Source organism: Lichenostomus cassidix, chromosome 4 (assembly GCF_008360975.1).
Source record: "Lichenostomus cassidix isolate B80296 chromosome 4, HeHo_3.0, whole genome shotgun sequence".
Taxonomy (NCBI): domain Eukaryota; kingdom Metazoa; phylum Chordata; class Aves; order Passeriformes; family Meliphagidae; genus Lichenostomus; species Lichenostomus cassidix.
Window position 1 is genome coordinate 11,308,093 of NC_139484.1, and position 13,713 is coordinate 11,321,805.

Genomic DNA, 13,713 nt, shown 5'->3' on the forward strand with positions numbered 1-13,713 from the left:
GGAGGATTATTCAGACAAAGTCAGAAATGTTCTACCATTTCTTTTAACAGTAGAGACAAATACTAAAATACAAGTTGGCCTTGTTTGGGTTAAACATTAAGGAATCCCATTACTCTTCCTCTGCCAGGTAATGGGGACGTCAAAGGAGCAAAGTATAGGGCCAGATATGAGTGAATGTAAGTTATTTTCCTCTGACTGATCATGAAGGTCTCAGAGATTTACATATGCCAGAGTGAATTCCACTTAATATTAACATATCTATCAGTGTCTGTAGTTTATAAATAGCTTTAGGGGATATCATCTGAACAGTAGCTATTCCAGAAGCTGTGGAATTAAGCACCTGGTTTTCCTTTCACTTTACAGCTTGCAGCAAATACAGCTGGATTAGCTATAACAGACAAACAGACAAACAATTACAGCCCTTGGCTGCCAGACCTGAGTTCTGCCTAGGGATTGTCCTCTCCAAGCGTGGCCATCAGCAGGTGTCTAGGAATGTGTAAGAAAAGATGGAGTATCTTTGAGAGTTACCCCTAGTAGTCTGAATCTGGTTTCATTTGCTGCCTCCTGATACTTTTGCAGGACAGCAGGAAGTAGATATTGATCCTTATCCCTGATTTCCACTGGCTTCATAATTCTATAGGCCTTTATCACATCTCCAGGTCAATGTTTTTTTACAAAGTGTTGCCCTGTTGCCTGAGAGCAGCATGGACTGGCTTGTTTGTTCCTAACTCCAGACTTTTTATTTTCCCCTCACACGCCATTTCAATGCAGAGCAAGCTGTTTGCAGAAATGCAAGCTAGAGCATCAATGGAAATGTCTTCTGGCCTGCATACAAGGGAAAAATAGAAGGATGAATTGCATTGCCTGAGGAGCATGGATTTTTTTCCAAATAAATTCAAGAAACTGTTACTCCTCTTTAATTTCACTAATAATTTTCAGTATCTCAAAGATAAAATTATTCTTTCTGTACCCTATATGCAATGAAACTTTTATCCTTTGTCTTCTTTGTGCAAAACCTTCTGCCTGTTGGGTTTTAAGGAAACATTATTTCTGCTTTCTTGGTCCAGACAGACCAGATGTTTGTGGCTCTGTGTGTTTCTACTCAAATATAAAGAAAGGGCCTAGGTGTTTTATGTTTATCAGAGACAACATAATGATTGCAGCATAACAAATCTTGATATGGAGCAGTGGGAACAAGTGAGTAGTGTTCTGGAGGCCATGCTTTGACTTGTAATTTAGGATGTAGTAAGCAGAGTGCTCAGGAGTGGCCTGCAAAAAACTAAGAGTCAATGAAGATAAAATCTCTCCTGTGGTTTCAGAGAGAAGTCAGAAGAGATGAACTCTGAATGAATAGGTCACATGTTTTATTGTAAATTGTATGACTTGGGCCAAATAGAGGAGCTGCTGTTCCAATTGATTTAAAAGGACTTTGTTTTGGAGACGTGAGGCAGGCAAATTAAGAGCTGCTGGAATTCTAGTGCACACACTCTGACTGAAGAGAGCCATTCCTAAGCCTTCAATATGAGTGCCATAAATGATATCTGGTAGCCTTCAGCTGTATAAACACCTTTTTTGTCATAAGGGTCATAAATACAGTTATTGAGAAGCTTCAGTTTTCTTGGCATGAAAGTGCTTTAACAGCTACCAAGTGATAAGATTTCTGAGTACTGATGAGCTTATCAGCAGTGTATGACACACAGGAATGCAGACTGTCCTATCTCTAACTTTTGACACTGATGTGTGGTACAAAAGTCCCAGTCCAAATCACATGGCAAACTGGTATGTGCTGGATTAGTTCAAATCAATCTGGAGGTGCTACAGTAGGCATAAAATTCAATAATTCCACTAATCAAGGCTTCCACATCAGTTATGCTATAGGAAACAAAGGACAGGAGAGAGGTTGAGGTACCCAAGTGAAAACATTGTAGTTTCTCAGATAATTTTCTGTGTGCTCCTGCCCAACCTTCCCTGAACTGAGAGCCCAGGAAATTTATATTTCCTTATACTCACATGAGCAGTGAGGAATTTCTTTCCCCTGGGGAGCTCCTTGCAGTGCTCTGTCCTCATTTCACTCAAATATTGTTCACCACTATCTTTAGTAATCCTGCCTCATGCCTGGAATTTTACATCCAAACATGTAAAAGATGATTTGAAAATGGCTGAGCAGCTGAGTCAGTCCATGTGACTTGCTGGGGTTTTTTGAAAGAGAATTAGGTCCAACAGGAAAGGGTAGTCCTGTGTCAGCTTTGGATTTCCTTTAGGCAAATTCTTCCTCTTTATTTCTTACACTTCTGTGACCTTGTATGCAAAGTCCCTCCATACTCTTGATCTGCAATAGGAAAATAACCTCAACTTCTTTGTGTTTTTTTCCTGGCAGTCTAGGTCTTTAGTGTCACCTGTGTTTTGGCAGTGAGATGGTCTCTGCTGTGAACCTTTCCTGAGGCAGTTTGGCTGACTTGAGAGGGCCAAACAGAGAATTTAATTATAGTTACAAATGCCATAACTCTGTCTTTCTCCCTGATTATTCCTTAATTAGATATCAGCAAACCCCCCAAGATTTCAAGTCTGCCAACTGTCACACAAAATTACTTTTATATGAAAAATACTGAATAAAGGGCTACAATTAGAAATGCAACCATGAGATCCATGTTTAGTGTCTGTCTTCTGATGAGCTTCTGCAGTGTCTGGTCAGCCCTGTCCAAAAATACTAATTCTCTTCCGTTTAGTTAATGTGCAATTCTGCAAGCCTAACTTGTTTTGTTGAGCCCTCCTTCTCGGGAGAGGCTCACTGACATTTGTGTGGCTGCCTCGTCCCCTCTTCCTGTAGCTGCTTGTGTTTGATATTTGCCCTATTTTACAAAAATGGAAATGGCATTTGTTCATTTTCAGAAGTGCTGGTTATGGAGTGGAGGGTCTTTGCCAAATCAGTCCTGCACTGAGCAGGTGTTACAAAGGTCACTATGCAAGTGCTTTAGGAAAGGAGTATTAATTAGTCATAAAATTGCACAGTCTTCTGAGAACAAGGATGAGAGGCAGAGCTCTGCTATACCACAGCACTACTTCCTCACAGCGCAGGAGATGATGATCCCTGTTCCTGTATTTTCCGTGCAGCCCGTGCTTCTTGCTGCAGAGAAGCACAGTTGCAACATCTCTGCTGGTGAATGTTTTTTTCCACCTGCCCTGCTGATGAGATCTCTGGTTTAGAGGCAGGAGAAGCACTCTAGAGTTCTGTCTCAAGAGGACACAGCACGTGGATGTCCCTGCTGCCCAAGCAGATGCCCCAGCAATACACTATTATATAACTCACCTAAAACCATTGCTAGCATTTCTTTCTCTCTCTCCTGAATTTTCTGTTAGCCAGCTTGGCTTCCCCATGTTCATCCTGCTGGCTGTTCTGGGTCCTAGTGCTGTGCATTTCATATTCCACACTTGCAGCTGTACATCTAAACTTCACTAGCAGCGATGCTGAGCTTTGCTTCAGCAGAGTCCCTGAGCTTCCAGCAGAACATTTCTGGTTGACTCAGAACTTGGTTCACATTTATCAGCAGTCTGAAGGAATCCAGAGTTGCAGTCCTTCCTTTCTGTGCCCTTTGGCCAATCCACAATACAACAAAAGCTATTCACTGATCGAGTTTGATGGAAAATATCTGCCTCTATGTATTCCTGGGTTTTCCCCATGTATGTAGTAACTGCATAGGAAATGAAATCATCTCCAGAAAGAGAAGTAGTATTGGGGGAAAAAAAAAAAAGAAAAAGAAGAAATGGACAGGATGCTGCCTGAAGCAGTCAGGATGTTCAGGCTACTCTGCACGCAACAACTTTTTCAAAGAACAAAAGTGACTAGTTTAATTGCATTAGTTGCATTTTTAAGAAAAAAAAAAACTAATTGCAGTAGGATTACTTAGGGATTTTCCAGTATTGCAGCTGGTATCACCATGTATTGTCTTTCCTATTAGATAGATACCTTTTTTCATTAATCATCATATGTAACTGAAAACCTATTACAATACACGAACAAAAGAGTTACTCAGGAAAATCTTTTATTTAGTGTGACAAAGCCAAGACTTCCAGGGCTGAGCAAAAAGGGTAGTTGAGAATAGGGAAAGGATTGGAGAATATAATTAGGAGCAGCACTTGTTTACACTCCCGCCCTGACTCCCTGGCCTCCCCTTTGCCAGCCTATATCCCCTCAACTGTCCCAAAACTAGAAGCCTTTGTTCTAGGTTTACCTGCTTGGGGGAGGAGGATAAAATAATGACAGCTTTTCCAAAGATAGAGTATTTTCAAGAATTTAAGCAAAGCAGAATTAACAACCTTATGCTATATTCCATGGGCATTGCAATTCTAATCACCCCCTTACTGAAGTAAATCAGGAATAAATAAAGTCAATGGAGTCACACTTCAGCATTGGATGTAGATCTGGAGAGAACAAGGTCCTGAACTCAGAAGCAGTGAGATGGGGCAAAGCACAACAGCTACAAGCAGACAAAGAGAGTGCATTGGCCTCAAATTCCTTGTGTGAATCATCAAGACATTTTTTATTTTGAAGGATTTAGCTGTCTGGAGGAAAGATCAGTCTGAACCAGAGACAGAGGGCTCACATGTACTTCTTGTCTGCACCTGAGAGAACAAAAGGTGAAGACAAAAGAAATTGGAGAGGAAGGAACTGCAGCTGCATTTTATCCATGAGGACCCATCTCCATCGTGAGTGAATCTGGCTTCCCATGGGACTGATCATCATTGAGCACACTGTGTGTATGTTTACAGCATGTGAAACCAAGGCAGAGTTTCTAGATCCTTAAACAACAACCTCTGACACTGGAGCTGAGAGAAAACGTCAAGTGTCAAAACAGTACAAATACATCCTGACGATTCTGCTGCTGGTGTTGGTAACTGCAACAGAATCTGCTGGTTAGACACTGCAGAAAAATTATCTGACTGATAACTATTCCCCAGGAACTCAGTACTGCTGGTTTATTTACAGGTCAAATATTTGGCAAGATGAGTGCATGGTGTTGATCTGTGCAGATTAACAATCTGTGTTTGCTTGTTCTGTGCTAAGTTAATTTTCAGTATTTGCTGGGAAATAGATAAGTTTTCCTTTCTAATAGATACAAATAAGGATTTGTGTTGCAGTTGCATCTGGGTATTGCAGAGGCTGGGAAGGTCAGCTGTGATGGGAACAGGCCCTGAGTCTTATCTCTTCCTACCCAGTCTTTCTGCTCAAGAAAAAAGAGCAAAGGCAGCACCTCCAACATCTACTTTTCCTGCTTGGTTACACTATGCTGGAAGGTAATGGTTTTCAGGGAAATCAAACTCATTTTTCTTGTCACTGGATTTTCCTCTTCTTTCCTTCATTTAATGTTGTTTCATTCCCACATGAAATGAAAAACCCCAGGGAACAATTTACATTGTATTGATTTGGTGGCAACTCCTGCCATAGAGAACTTCCTTTAACTTCAGTGAATTTTGTAAGACTGATCATGAGTTAGCAGCAGGTCAAACAAATGCTTCAGGTATGACCTGTTTGCCTTTTCCCACTCCTCAGAGGTATGTAACAGCAAACCAGAATACTTGTGTGACAGGGAGAGTTTGGGAACTTGCACCCTGGATTTTTTCCAAGCACTCACAAGTAGCTCTCTAGATTTTTAAAGGCCCATTGGTACAAAGACAGAATTCATATTGTTTTAAGCCTCTGTAGATTCCCTGTAGAATTACAGCACTTTTGGAAAGCAACTCTATATGTGAGTAAACTGTATAATATTTTGTGAACTTGAAATTTAAAATCCCATTGTTCAGCAGTGTAAATATCTGCCTAACTATCTTGGTGTTTATACACTGAATCATATCTCCTCTGCACACTAAGTTTCTAGTACATTTGTAATTCATCCTGGTGCTTTGGGGGAAAAAATAATGACGTTAATCTTTAACTCTTCAAAAGAAAGTGACTGGACAATTTAAAGTACTGATTTGTAACCACCTCCTACCCTGATCAATCTTCTTCATCTGAGGTAGATCCTATCTCTGTATGACTGATTTATATCTGGGGGCCTGATGTTTATCAAACTGTCATCAAGCAAGATCTGACTGGCTTGGACAGTCACAGGTAGAACTGCAAGTGGGTTTATACCTTTAGCAATTCCTAAGATGTGTCCTGAACTTCGAAAAGTTCTAATCTCCTTCTGCCATTCCCACCCTACCCTTTCTTCAGTATTAGGCTTCAGCATTTGTAATTTCTGGGCTTGGATTCTCTTTGCATAAAAGGCATATTCTCCTCTTCATTTGAGGAAAAGTAATTGTCATCCAGATTCAATTAAAGATGTAGAAATTACTCTTGTATGTCACCTTTTCTCCTACTTTCTGTCCAGAGCTAATTTCCTTTTACAAGAAGTAATGTGATTAGAACCCAGGAACTGAGCCGCTTTTATTTAGCATAAAGAGCTGCGTTGCTGTGTGACACAGAACATTAGTGGTCGATACCAAACTCAAACATCTGAATATTTAATGTAGATCACGGATATAAACTTGCAGCAGGGAGTTTGATTTTCCCCAGCACCTTTTCCCCGAAGGTCTGACAATACCTGTTTGTTAGGTCAAGCTAGTTGAGATATCCAATACCAGTACAGTTAATCAGGAAACTGTCCATTGTGAGCACAGGGCATGGAGCCGAATGTTTAATCACCCACAGAAAGCCATATCCCTTCCCCATTCCTCTAAAGTGTAATAACCACTGGAGAGTTTGGGAACTGGTAAGAGTCATTATGTGTCCTGATTCCTGCCAATGTTTTATCATTTTCATTTCTGAAGCGGCATGTGTGACTGCACACCAGCTGGCAGCCTTTTGTATGGTTCATCCTGTCAATCACACATATCCTTTAGAGGACATTTCGTTTTCTTCTGCAAAATCCCCATGATTTAAGCAGTTTGGGAGGACAGAAACTCCTTGGGTAGTACGAGGTCCTCCAGAAGAGTTTCTCATAGACTGTCAGTAAATGTGACATGCAAGACACCTAGGACAGTTTCTTACTTGCTAGACTTCTTGCTTCATCTACTTTTTGGCTTAGATGGGGTTTAAAAGATTCTCTTCTGAAAATATTTTCCCCATGTATTCAAGTTTTACTGTTATACTTGAGGCGTTTGGCTGCATTCTGTTCCACCAAATCCAGTAAGACTCTCACAGCCACTGTCTCACACAGTGGCTCCAACTTTTCTCCTACTGCACAGGAGCTTTATTGTTACTTTTTTTTTTGAGTGCACATTTGGTGCTGATTGCACATGGAGTGTGAGGAGTGACAAAAGTCTGCATGAGCATTGCAGGCCTAGGAAGCTCCTACAGCTAGGACACAAACAGTTTTCAGGCAATAGTGTCTTAAACAATAACTACCAGGTCTGTAGCAGTGGTGGTGCACAATTATTAGTACATAAGGATTTGGTTTGCACTTTAGTGAGGGTGATGTGACAGTGGTTTTGATCAAGGAATAATTACTAAACTACAGTTTGAAAACAATTTCCTTCCAGCTAATGTTGCAAGATGAGCAGGATGTTCACTTTTTAACTTGTACGTCACTGTTCACCTTTCACACAAGTTCCTGAAGTACATTATAGCAGTGTGGGAAAGGGAATAGCTACAGATCACACTTGAACTTGCAGCTTTTCTTATTATAAACTTTAAGTAATAAAGCTGCAGTTTTAGGGTGTAGAATTGGACAAGAAGCAGAAAATGAGTTCCAGAGTGTGTTTGCGCAACCTCATTGAAATTTTTTTTCTTTTATGTCTGCTTTCAAGATAGGCTCCATTTATCATTGACCTTTGAAGCCCTGAAATATACACTCAGAATGAAAAAGCTGCTGCATTCTTTGTTGCTCTGGTGTAAAAAATCTTGTCACGATGGACAGTCAGATCCTGTCCAAAGCTTTCTGTCACAGTAGTATTTTTCATCATGTACTTTCTTGATTGGGTGTTTTGTGATCCCTGTTTATGAAGTTGTGTGTCATGTCCTGAACTCATCCCAGGGCGCTCTGAAAGTAATCCTTCTAATTCTGTATAAGCCAGTGCATGTCCTATCCTTTGCACAGCACAGTCCAAAAGGAAATGCCAAACATCATGGTAATCATTTACCAAAAGACATTCCAGATGTATCTGCATATATCTGGAGCAGGAGGCATAAGAGCAAGGCAGTTTGGTTTTTAAACACATTTTTGAGTACTTATGTGATTTTTTGACAGTAAGAAACAAAAACCAAGTGGCAGAAGTTCAGACAACTAATTGCCTCCCTTCTAAAGATACTAAAACTAACATTCTTAGAGAGAACATTAAGGCAAATTATGTTGCACCACTGCGAGTTCCTTGGAGTCCTCCCTTATTTGCTTGTCTTTATTTCTTCTCTGAATCAAAGACACTTCCCAATCTACAGCTATTGTGCTGTTTTACTATGTTTTGGACAGATTAACCCAGAAAGGAATAATGGTTCTCCTTAATATGCAGTCAAATTGGATTTTCAGTGGAGGACTTTTAGGACTGACTTTGAGACCTGGGAATAGAATGGGCTGAGATTTCTGAGGTTTTTTTTCACTGCAGTGCTGGTCATTTTACTTTTAGGGTGATTCTTCTTTTTTTTGAAGGGGTACATTTTATAATCTGACTCTACGACACTGGTGGTGAAATAACTGAGGACACAATGCAAAAGCTGCACTGCAAAGGTGGGAAGAAGAGGCCAGGGCTGGAGAAGAAATAAAAGCATCTTAGTGGCTTCCCCAAAACTGTGTGTCTCCATTAGTTAACAGCACAGGCTGGAAAATTATTAAATGTGTGAAGCATTGGACGCACTTTATTAGCTGGCAGATATCTGAAGGATTAGTGGCATTTGTTCCAAAGTCCTTACAAACTAAGGCACCATGAATTTAAGTTATACAACACAATGGAATTTCAAGGCACAATGCCATTTTTATCACAGAACTAAAGCCTTAGTAACATATAGGTCACTTTATTTCATGACAAGTTCAGTCATGTTTGCTCTTCCTGCTAGCAGCAATGAGTGTAAATTAAGGAAGTGCTGGATATCTCTGAAGACATGCTGAATCCATGAACCTCAGCAGCAGACAGTGCTGCTCAGGAAGGAGTCAGATCATAATGGGATGATTTCCAGTGCACATCTTCTACCTCAGCTGGAGCATTACAGCTAGAGCATGGTGCTGCATGCAACTGTGATGGTACAGAGGGAGAACAAGCAGGCTGGAGGCACAGGAGCAGTTGTTGCCCAGGGTGAATTGCAAAAGGCCAGTACATTGCACCTTTGCTGTTTTTCAGGGCCTCATCCTCAAACCTGTGAACCAGCCATCACTCATTTCAAAGTGATTCATTAGTGGGACATCCAAAGGCCATTTTCATGTCATTCCTGTACTTGGAGGCAGGAACTTGGTAATGAGTTCCAGCAAGACAATAAAATCCTGCCCGCATCGTGTTGCAATGTCCTGGTATTGCAGTGTCATCCCAGGAGCCCTGTGTGCAGTGTCAGCTCTGCACTGATGGCACGTACACAAGGAAAGCGTCATTTTGAAAGAGCCATGGTGGTCCCTCTCTCCCTGGCATGGAGATGCCTCTCTCCCAGGAGAGCAGGACATCATCCTGCTTGGGAGCAGGAATCAGCTCTTCAGTGTTTCCGCTCAGGGAGAGTGCTTGTGCTCGGAGCAGGCAGCATTTCACCACTACTCCGTCCCAGTTCCCCGTGTAGCTCATTATGGTGTTGAGAGTAATCATCTTTCTCTGTAAGGGGATTGGTAAGTGGGTGCAATGAATACTCTTTTTCAACATAAGCCCAGCAGGCAGCACACTTAGAAAAGTCAGGAATGGCAAAGAGTATACATGCAGGGTGTCCAGCAGAACTCATAATCTTACCAGGTAGCATCTTAGAGCTCTTGGTGCAGCACTTGCAAGGGGCTCTAAGAGTCCAGCACCAGCAAGCATCCCATTCTCCTGTTGAAGAGTATTTGGAATAATGGACTCTTTATCTGCAGTTGAGGTTTTGCACACTGCCTCAGCAAAAATGAACACTGGCAGTGGAGACTCATCCCTGAAGTGCTGTGCACACTGTGCTGCTGCTGAGCCACAGCTCTCCAGAATGTGACAGAGCCTTTCCACACCCTCCAGCGCTCTTGCGCAACCACCAGCTACTGGCTTCTGTACCAAGCGGCGGCGAAGAAAAGGCCTGAATCACAAAGCTGAGATCACAGTGAGGATCTGAAGCTCCCATTCCCTTGTGGGTGTTTGAACACAGGAATTTTGCCTAAGGTTCAACACAAGGATATGAAATCATTTCGTGATGTGCCTATTTTCCACCTAGTGTTACCTGGTACGGAGTGTGATGCTAACTTTCCACAGGCAAGTTAACCACCTGGCCTTTCACATTTAAAGTTCTACCATTGAATAAATGGCCTGATTTTCACATTGTAATTCCAGTTGAAGTTGCTCAGTATCTGGGAAAGCAATAATCAAGAGCATTTCAATATTTTACTTTCCATGTGCACCTGTGAAAGCATGGACCCGTTAGGAATTTTCAGCTTTATGTAAGTCCCTTGTGAAAGAAAATTATAAGGATGACCCAAGACAAATTCAGCAGGTAAATTATATCTATTGCATGTACATGATTTGGAAGATGGATAGATTCAGAGAAAAGACAACCACATGCCTCAAGTGCTAACCTGGAACCTCAGAGATTTCAGTGCAGCTCTGAGCCTTGGAGCAGAGGTTTGTGACTTTGGGGTAGTCAATTAAGCCAGGATTTGCCAAGTTCTCATCAAAGATGAGGTTGTCATCCCCAAAGGTCCTGCCAGAGCAAATTAATTACTGCTGAAGATTGAAGTTTTATTTCTTTGTGCCTGACTTCTCCTATACAAAATTACATGGCTGCACAGGATGAAGCTGCCTGACTCCCAGGAGATGAATTTGAGTTACTGAGACTTTCAAAATCATTTCTAGAGGTTAAAAAAAATAAACAAACCACTAAAATATACAGTGTGGAGAAAAGTTAGAGGCCTTGAGAGCTGCATGATTAATATTTTAATATTTCTATACATATATATATGCATTTAAAAAAAAAAAAAACAGGAGCAGAGGATTACCATGGATTACGTGATTAAATAAGGAATTGGCACAGTTCTCAAACGCAAGTAGTACAGAGCTCAGACAATGTAAGTGATGCTGGGTTTTCTTTCTTTCAAAAGTAGGGTTCGGGAGTTATAAAGCACACTTGGAAGTATGGATTTAGAAGACATTTATTCTGTATGTTTTGTGTGAAACAATACAAGTTATGGGTCCAAGCTTATCTTTAATGTTTCAGGCACTTTAACCCTTTGAAAAGAAATCATGTAAATCTGTAACCCAGAAAAATAGTGTCTTGCTTTCTTCATTTCTGGGACAGATCTGCCTTATAATCCTTTGGAAAGGATTCAAGCAATATATTTCACCCTCATCACATTTAATAAATAAACTACACAGGAAAAAGGATTTGAGGTGGATTATCCTTTTTGCTCCACACCTTAGAGCCAGGAAATTCAGTCACAAGTGACACACTGGCTTCAATGCAGCCCATTTTGTTTTCGTAGTAGCGTCTGCTACAAACGCCACCTGAAAGCTGAACTTCCTGCTTGAAGCTGACACAGATATCAATCCTTTAACAAAGGATTTGCATGATTTATTTCTCTTCTGAATTAGCTGACCTAACATATTGTTGGGAATTGCAAGGGTCTTATTCACCCCACTGAAGTCACTGAGGTGATTTCCTTGTCCCACTTTCCGCTTCTGTAATCTGATCATTTCCCCCCCATCTCACATGCACTAGCGAGATACCTGAATTTAAAAACACTGTCAAGATTTCCCGTTGGCATGTGACGCATTCCTTTCTTGTGTGCATTGTTCAACATTCTTTTGGCTTCAGAGGTTTAATGGTTCTGTTTCAGAAGGTGTGAAAAAGGTGAATATAATAAGCATCTGATTATTTAATGATCATGAGAGTCCATTGGGAAATTTTACCTCAAAAGGTCCAAGATGAAGCAGTAGATGACCAGACACCAGTAAGAAGGGGATGTTTTAGCAGGGTACCAGCTGAGAATGTTGCTGCTTACAGCAGAACTGAATTCACAGCATCCACTTGAAAGCATCTTCATGTGTCTCCCTTGCTCTTGCATGGATCACAATATTTAAATTTTCCTAATTTATTTTCAGTTGGTAGCAACATAATCTTTTACATCTTCAGTGAGAGAGCATCCAGGAAATACTACCAGGAGTCAGTGCTCAAGTTTTGTAGCAAGTGGGCAAGTTACAGCAGGTAGGTATCGGGGTCCAGGAAGGACCAGCTGCTCCCTAAGGGACTGGGAGCCAGTGTAAACAGTGTACATGTCTCAGAGTAAACAGGCCTTTACTACTTTCCTGTGTGAGGTTCCTTGCTCAGTGTGACACACTGAACTATTTTAAATCATGTATGCTTGCTCTAGGCTTGATCTTCTGCCCCTTGGCAGTGGTGGCAGAAATTGCCTAGTGTGCTTCCTCATCCAGTTGTTGGCTGCAAATGCTTTTGGTTTTCCTGAAAGCCTGGACGCGGTGTGATTTTCAGAGTGACTCTTCTATTCTTTTTGTAAGCCAGGTGTATTTGAATCTCAGGTACTCAAAATCATGTCAGCATTTGAAAAGATCCTTGTCCACAGACTTCACTATTCCTTAGGTTTTTAATATTAATACTTCAGCCACTAATGGGGAAGTTTTAGACTAAATTTATTCATGCTCCCAAGCGAGAGGTGTTACATAGAGGCAGCTCTTTACTAGTAACAGCCATTGCACATTTTTTTCCCTGGGAAATTGCTTTTACTATTGTAGCAAAAAAACCAAGGTAGAAGTAGTTCCTCCTGACATCACACATTATGAGATTAACTGTTTTCCCACATATATTGGTCTGGTATTTATTTTTGAACAAGGTACAAGACACTAGCAGGGCACATTGATAACATGGGAAGTGTTGTCAATGAAATGCATGAGGAATGTATAAAAATACCTAAAATAAAATGCTTGCATCTTGTAGAGACTTTGGTCTGCACATTTAAAAGCTTTCCCATTTATTTTAGAGTTCTGGCCCAATAGCGTCTAAACATGGACTTGAATTATGTTCTGGAGGATTGCTTTATACAGAAATAGAACAAACTGATGCCCATGTGACTTTCAGAAATTATGACAAAGAGGTACTCATGCTTTATTTTATGTGAAACAGATTAATTTCTGAAACTATGCTGGAAATAACCTGCAGCAGCAAGTCCCTGCGTGCACACACAAACCACCCAGGAAATAGCAAGCTGCTGACTGGCTACGTGGGCCTTTTCTCTTGAAGACAAGTATTGCATTGTGTTGTTAGTCTATTTTGAGGTTTGTGCTTGTAACATTTTGCTGTGTCAGTTTCAGACACATCAGCCTGAACCTAGAAATTGTCAGGTTATCCCAGAGGGTCATAACTGGTCATAAGCTTATGGTTTTTAACAAGAGGTGCCATCAGCAGCTAATGCCAATAGGGTCCAACAGAGAGAGAGAGAACAGTAGCCAGGATAAAAAATAGCATCTACACTTCCTGAGGGTGATCCAAGGCTGGAATGCTTCCCAACACCAGTATCCCAAACGTTTTAGATCCAGTTGATAGGATCCAGCCCTGTTTATGTGATTGCAGTGTGTGATGGG